Consider the following 8,288-nt stretch of genomic DNA (forward strand, 5'->3'; position numbering starts at 1 on the left):
AGTTCAAGATGTGAATGATAGCGAATGATCTTTTTTTCTGTTTTTCTTTTCTTTTTTCTTTTTTTTTTCTTTTGGCTTCCAGAAATCCAAATCAATCTGTTCATGTGTTTTTACCAAGCTTGACTAGCGTATCAGTGCACATGTTCATCCTTCAGGGAAAACTATGGGAGTAAAGAAAACGCAATTTTTACAATAGATGTCCTTATTCAAATAAAGTACTCTACCTTTTTGAAAAATGGAAAGAGAAACCCTAAAGTTTCTATGTAGAATAGGAACCTATAAATTCTTCCTTTCCATTGCCCCATCTTCCATGTGAATTGCACTAAAACAAATTTTAGCCCCTAGGTGGCCTTGGAGGTGTTGTAAATCTCAGAAAGTGGTAATGGGGAAATAGGGCTGAATGCATGACTTTATGAGGAGTATACCGAGAATGTAGGAAGATAGCCTTTGATCCATGCTGAATGAAGGATGGGTGGTATAGTCAAAAGAGCTGTGTAATCTCAGGAGCCAAATTGCACTTCATTTCTCTATTAATTGCAACCGTTATGGCTGTGCGTAACTCATTTGGCCTCTGTGGTGTAGCTTTTCTCATCTGCAAAATGAGGTGGTTGTATTCACTAGTCCCTGAGAATATTTCTAGTTCTAAATCTACCAAAAGTGTGAATACATTAATGAAATTATGTTGCATGTCATAATGTTTATATCTGTTAATTTTTAAGGTTTATTCTTCTTATATAAGCTGATATGAATTCATGAACTAATTAATAGAAACAATGCGAACATATTTCTATTAGGTTACAGTAAGAAAGCTTCAACTAGAACTTACTCATTCAAAAAAACATGCAGGACAGAAGCTTAACTAGAGGGTAAATCACTTTTTTGAAATAATTTGAGGGATATGAAACAAAACTGCAGAAGGAAATACATCAAACTAAATGCAACCTATGTATTCAAAAAGTCAATAGTTGCTCATTGATTAATGGAAAGTGTTTTCAATGTAACTTCAGTTTTTACCATTATTATCTGAACACTGCGTCTGTTGTTCAAATGGACATAAAACAAGATTGATAAACTCCACCATTTCTACTCTTCAACTGGGATAATTATATTCACTCTTTAGGTGTTTGACAGTTTTGTTTTTCTGTCCTTATGCAAAGAATGAGATAGTTTTCCAAGTAACAGTACTAACTAAGTCATTTCCATCACTTTATATTTGGAAATTCCTTAATCTTTATTTTCTCATTTAATCCCCATAACAGTTCTGTGAAGTGGAAGTTGCTTACTTCTAATCAAACCACTTGAATAAGAGAAAAATGATATTTCTTCATAATTTGTAAATATATAACTTGTGCATGCCAACGGACATTGAGAATTAAATTAATTAGATGAATAATCTTATTAATATTCTCTAATTTATTCGTAATGATCTCACCGTGTTGCTTTGCATCTCCACAACTTCAGTCATGCTCTTCTTCTTGCTTAATTATACTTCCCCATTTCTGCTACCTATCCATAATCTATCTGTTCCTCAGCACCCTGATGCACGAATACCTCTTTCACCTCCAAGATCCTTTTGAATTCCAAAAGAATGATTCTTTTGCTACATGTCTTTTTGGACTTTTCAGTCCTATTGATTTCACAGTCTTCTGAATTCCACTTTTCATCTCATACCACATGATTTCCTATTTAACTGTGTACTGATAGCCTTATGTTGTTCCTGTTATCAACCTACCATTCTGTGTGCCTAAGGCTTGTTTCCTCAACTAGACTGTAATTCCTTCAGGACATGGATTGTTTATAAAACGTCATCTTCCATAGAATTTGTTTTTCACAGCTTGTTGGAAACAAAAGTCATGGTCATTATTGTAGTAGTAGTGGTGGTAGTGGCATTAGCAGTAGTAGTCATCTTCATAGTGGTAGAAGAAGAAGAAGCTAAGTAAATGTTTATTTCTTGATTTTACCCTGAGTTGAAAGTGTAGCTAACATTAAAATTGTTCCAAGGTCATATGTGGACTGTATTTGGAATAGTCCACTTTGAGTCTTTCTAGTCTCATTTTTTATTAGTTCCCAATTCCCTAGAGTCTCCCAGTGGCAAAATAGAAATTCAATAAAAAATGTTTTACTGTTACTATTAATAGCACTACTACAAGTACTACTACTACAACCACCACCAATACTACCACTACTACTTCTACTACTACTACTAAAACTACTAGTACTAGTACTGCTACTACTACTACTACTACTACTACTACTACTACTACTACTACTACTACTACTACTACTAAAATTATTATAATAAAGGCTAAGGAAAGCATAGAAGAGTTTGACAGTCAAGTTCCCTAAAATGTTCCCTTTGTTATTGCAAAATACATTTCTCTGTTATCAGTTGTGTTTCACATTTATGTGCTTTTAAATGTAATATATTCATCATTACACCAGCCAAAAATTACAGAAATATATATACTTGGTATCCTTCAAAACCTATTTTCAGTCTTGTACCCATTTTCAATGGTAAAGTAATAGAAATCTATGCCAGCACACTGAAAAATAAAATTTTCGACGACGAGGTTGTTCTCTGCTTGGAGGTACGTTGCTGGAATTATGGATAGAATGTTGGCCTGGGGTTAGAATGACCTGAAAAATATTTCTAAGTCTCAGAAATCAATACTGGAATAAAATATGTTTTGTTTCCCAATTAACTCCCCTACCACCCATTCCTTTTATTACCGTCGCATTCTTTTTGGGACACATTGATTAAAATATTAGCCTTCCAAAACTTTTGTCCTTAGGCTACAATTGGGAAGGTACGTGTGAACTGAGCAGTAGAAGGTATAGCAAGGAAGCACTAAGTTAGAGTCCATCTTTGGCATTATGACTTAACTCACATGATTGCCTTCCAGGGAAAACTGGCATCATTTCTTCCCTGTCTAATTTCCCTGACTATGCTGGCAACTAAGTTTTTACTACATAAGAATTAATCCAAATTACTGTTTCCTCCTTTTTCAACACTTCATCAAATAGTGAATGCCGGTTATGTGAATTAAACTATGGTTAATTCTGACCAGGTTACAAATACTATGTGTAAGACATGTCCTCTTTCCTTGTAGAATATGCACTTTCACTGGGAAGCCAATGCAGAATAGTGGAAGTTCATTTATAATACAAGGTAAGATATAAAGAACTACTCACTGAATGGTATATATGTAAATATTTATAAAAAGGAGAGACCACTATAGTCGGGGGTTAGAGGAGGTGGTAGTTAAGCCAGTCCTGTTCTTCCCTACACAAAAAATGGTCAATGAAAATTTGCAAAGTTAGCAATTCTACTGCAAGAACAGTTGCCAAATAGCTACATTTACTGTGTAGTATATATTTGCATGCATAATATCTATTGATATGATACATATATACTAAGAAATACCTGCACTTGAAGGTGACTTTTCCAACATCCCCAGGCTTGGCTCAGCCCCTTGCTGGCCATATGAGTTTTCACAAAGGGTTTTCTGTCTTCAGGCCTTGGTTTCCTCATTTTCAAAATGTTCTAATTGACTTTTCATGTTAGGGACTGTCTATATTTACATCCACTAAAGGAACATTATAAATGCAGCTTTGCAGTCTAATAACATTAAATGATATCATTTGTATTGTGTGGAGTAGGACCTTTAAATACTTCGCTAGCTCCTTTATCCAGATCTGCAACTAAAATTACAAAGACACAAAAACACATCAGTGTAAAACGTTTTTCAAAAGAAATTTACTTACGTTTTAGATTTTGGATTATATTGGTGGAAGCTATCCGGCTTTCTACAAATATTAAAACATAACCAAAACTCATTTGGGGAATATTGTACAATGAAGTTATATTGATGAAGAGCTGATCTTGAATATGCATCTCTTGCAATAGGGATGAAAAGATAAGTTAGGCTACTGTTTCTCTGGTTTTGTTTTTTAAGAAAATGTTGTTGGATGACATCAAGAATTCTTTTTAGATTTATTTCCTTCTCTGTGATTCAAAATAGTTTAAGGCACTTGGTCAAAATTAATACTTTTTAATTATATAATATTTGAGCTATAAAGAGTTTGACTCAACTATCCTGCTCATTCACACAGATTAAAAAAAAAACTTTTGGAAACAAGTAAAAAGAAATCTGGAGAATCTGAAAAAGGAGATTTTCTTGACAAGGGGGAAGTGTTGCAAGTATAATCTGAAAGGGATAGACAAATTAATAGGTTGAAAAATAAGGTAATCCATAACATAGAAGAATGTGAAATATCTTCTCTTTATATTCCTCTTGAAGTAGTTAGAACATGTAGCAGGTCATTGGAGAGCTACATCCTTGAGATTTACATCTTCCCCATGACTGTAAAGCAATACTTTCTGTTTAAGTCCTAGTCACATGTTTCTTGCTCCTCTTAGGAACTCAGTAGATAAGTTGGGGAATTTATATTTACATGAATCTTCTAGGCTCCAGTGACTTTCTATCTAGATTTGTATGTTAGAAATTTTTCACCTTCTGCCATTATAAAATTCATGTCCAATAAAATGTATCTAAATATAGTGTGTTAAAAGCACCTATCAAGGATTTTCAAATTGTCACGTGTGAGAAATATCAAGCTTGTTTTGCTCATCAGTGGAAACTGCAAAGACACAAATATTGATTTCACGTATACACAAATTTTCTAAGAATTGGAGTCTTCCCAAAAGGAGATAGACTGTTTGAAGAAAGCAAATGATGGAAAGCCTTTCATGTGCAGTCTTTCCAGGGCTCTTAGAAATTCTGAGCTCCCTCTCATTCTCCGCTTCTCTAATCCTGAAGATAAAAAAATATCCCCGACAAGGAGGACTGAATCATAAAGTATTCGGAAACTATTTGAAAAGAGATTTGAAAATTACCAAAAATAGGTGAAACAAAATTTGATTGCAAGATGATTACCGCTAATATTAAGAAACTTCATAATACAACATAGAGTTAAAAGTGAAGGACTTTCTCTGTGAAAAAAGGGCTCGTGTTGGTTTAAGGGAAGGAAAGACTCTAGTAGTCTAAAGATTTTCATTTCATTCCTCCAGTAAGTGGGTGAAAACCTTTTTAGTGCACTATGTCCTCTGCATCGCTTTTCTATTTTAGGGAATCAAAGACCTTCCCCCAGCATGAAGAATAAGAAATTGACTCATTCATCTTAAACTCTTTCTTTTCTTCTTCTTCTTTTTCTAATTTTCTTTGTTTACAGTGTTGTACAGTCATATACATATAACTTAGATTTTTTTTTCCTCTTCCCTCCTGCTCCTTTCCCCATGGGTTTATCAAGCAATAGATTGCTACATTCCTTGACTTTGTGACTTGTGTGTCTAACTTATTCCCCTGATCTAAGATTCTGTTTCTTAGCCACGTGGTTTTCATAGTTATTGCTTTATTATATAATTTGAGATCTGGCAGAGATAGGCCACCTTCCCGAGCATTTATTTCATTACCTCCCTTGATATTCTGGACCATTTGTGCTTCCAAATGAATTTGGATATTATTTATTCTATTTCTAGAAGTTATTTATCTTGTGTTTGGTATGCCACTTAATAAGGAAATTAATTTAGGTTGAATTGTCATTTTTTAAATATTTTATCTGATTTAAACTTGATCTGATTATTTGGTGTCATGGGCAGAAGGGAGGAAAATCAAGGAGGGAGAAAAGTTTGGAACATAAAATTTTACAATAGTGAATTGCCAGGCCTAGAGGCCTGTGTGGGCTACCCGAGTCTTCTTACCTTACCTCCGAGGTCTTCGGTTGGCCAAAACCGGATGCTCATATGAGACAAAGGACGTTCCAGAGTCGAACAAGGGTTGAGCTTTATTTCAGGGTCTAGTTACAAGTGCAGGGGAGTCTTCCTTAGGAGGAAGAGCGGGAGATTTCCTAAGGAGGCTAGGATCTTAAGGGATTGGAAGTAGAAGTACAAGCGGGGAGAGAGGGGGATGGGAGAGAGGAAAGAAGAAAAGCGGAACCTACTGTCCTCTTGGCTCCTCACGTGCTAAGAGAGCTTTCAGGCTTCCTCAATCCTACTTAACCTTCAGCCGCACAGTTTGCATCTGAATACCGTGCTGTTAGGTAACTAGGTGTGCCCAGATCCGGGACAATCTCGAGGGCGGGGAGATCTCTCTCCCATCACGTTTCTCACGGGAAGAGGCGGAATTACTCGAGATACTTCGGTTCACCTCGATTCCCTGCCGTTCCCTGGGGGGGTCTCGTGAGAGCTCTAAGATTTAGAAGTCCCACTTTTACCCACCCGAGACCGTCCACAGGGATTTGAACTTCCAATCCCAACCGTGAATGTTGAGAACTATACATGTAATTGAAAAGAATACTACTAAGAGTATTAATGAAAACATTAGAAGACTATTTGAATGTGAGTTACTAGTTTTATTAAAAAAGAGAATGAAATACCAGAGAATTAATAATTAAACAACTAAAATGTGACTACATTTTGTTCATTTGTACATTTGTTCAACATCAAATCATCTTAACCACATATGTAGAAATATGCCACTTGCATTTTGTTGAGTATTCTTTTGCTGTGGTCAATCAAATATTAGAATCATAAAGCTTGAGGTATAAGAGATTTCAGAGGACATCTCAACCAACGCCATTATTTGAGATATGAGAAAAATGCAGGTGAGGAATGTCAACTGACTATCCACATTCATACTAGAAATATGAGGCATGGGATTTGAATCCAAATGATCTGACTTCAATCTGTGTTTTTTTTCCCCATTAAAGAGTGCCTGCTTCTCTTAATTTAAAGCATTAAGTATAATAGAATATTTTCCAACTCCTGGACATGTAGGCCTCGGTCTTCAGCCTTTCTCTGAACAGAATGTGTTATTAGTGGTCATGTGGCTCTCAGATTCAGAGTAGAAGCCGAATGCTCAGGTTTTTTAGCAGCTTTTCCATTTTTCATAGACTGATTTTCCATGTGTGTAAAGAATATTTTCAAAGAATTGTCAGAAAGAAAACAAAAGAATGCACCTTTCCTCCTTACGTAATACAGAAAGCTTTCAATGGTCCTGGAAAGCTTTGGTAACAGGATAGGGGTGCTGGGGAAGGGATTTTACATCTTCTGAAAAATTGATCAAAAAATCATTCTTTAGACAGGGTGGGAAGGTACATATATGGGAAGAGATTGTAAAGTCAAACGACTTATTTAAAAACATCTAGGTCAGCCTAATGTCTGCTTTATTATTAATTGTTATATGTCCCTTTAGCTTGCATAGATTATTATTTCAAATAGGGTAGATATATTTTCAATGTTTCTGCAGTGGAGGAAAGTGGCATTTATGATCTAACGATTAACAAATTATGAGATAAAATTTTGCATGTCCTTAAGGAGACAAGTGATTGAAGTGTTTAAAAAGATAAAATGAACAATTAAAGAGCATTTGTTTGTCATGCTGTAGACTCGTATTTCTGTGATATAAAATCGTGATGAGGAATAGGGACAATATCTGTAAGGGTAAGAAGTGTACGGAGAAGTGTAACACAACTGAAAACACAGGAAGGAGGCAGCTTATGAAGTTATTGAAAAACCAAGCAGAGGATTTTGTATTTGATCTCAGAGCTAAAAACGAGCCAGTGGAATTTAATGTGTAGAGAAATGAAATGATTAGAAGATTTAGCATTTAGGAAGACCACTTTGTCTGCAGAATAGGATATGGACTTTAAGAAGGTAGTGACTGGAGGCCAGCAAATCCACTAAGAAGGTTCCCGAATAGTCCAAGAGCCAGTCGATGAGGGTCTGTATGAAGATGATGGGATATATACAAGAGAGGATGTTTAAGGTAGAAACAAGACTCGGTAAGAGATCTGATATGTGGTATAAATGCAAAGAAACAGTCCAAGTGATGCCAAGGTTATAAGCCTCAGTGACCGGAAAACTTTACCTAGTGTAATATAGTTCCTACAATAAGGTCCAAAAAAGAAAAGAAACTGCCTCAACCAGTAAAAGTTTCTCTTCCTTGACGAAGGTAATATAAGTTTGGAATGCACGATCCTTTTAAGGTTATTAGTACAACGAACTCATAGATAGTACAAAATAATTCATGACAAATGCTTGAGAAATTTGAATGAATCCCTTCGTGAAGTCAGAAAGGGGAAAAATAACTCTGATGCAGGATAGATCTTTTATGTCCAAGGAATTTCAAAGTGTTTTTTTTAAGTAACGCATTAGCTTTTTAAGAAAAACAGATATTGCACTTTGGATATGAAGAATTACTTTAGAACTGTTGAAATTTTTATTACAA

Source organism: Notamacropus eugenii, chromosome 2, assembly GCF_028372415.1.
Source record: "Notamacropus eugenii isolate mMacEug1 chromosome 2, mMacEug1.pri_v2, whole genome shotgun sequence".
Classification (NCBI taxonomy): Eukaryota; Metazoa; Chordata; class Mammalia; order Diprotodontia; family Macropodidae; genus Notamacropus; species Notamacropus eugenii.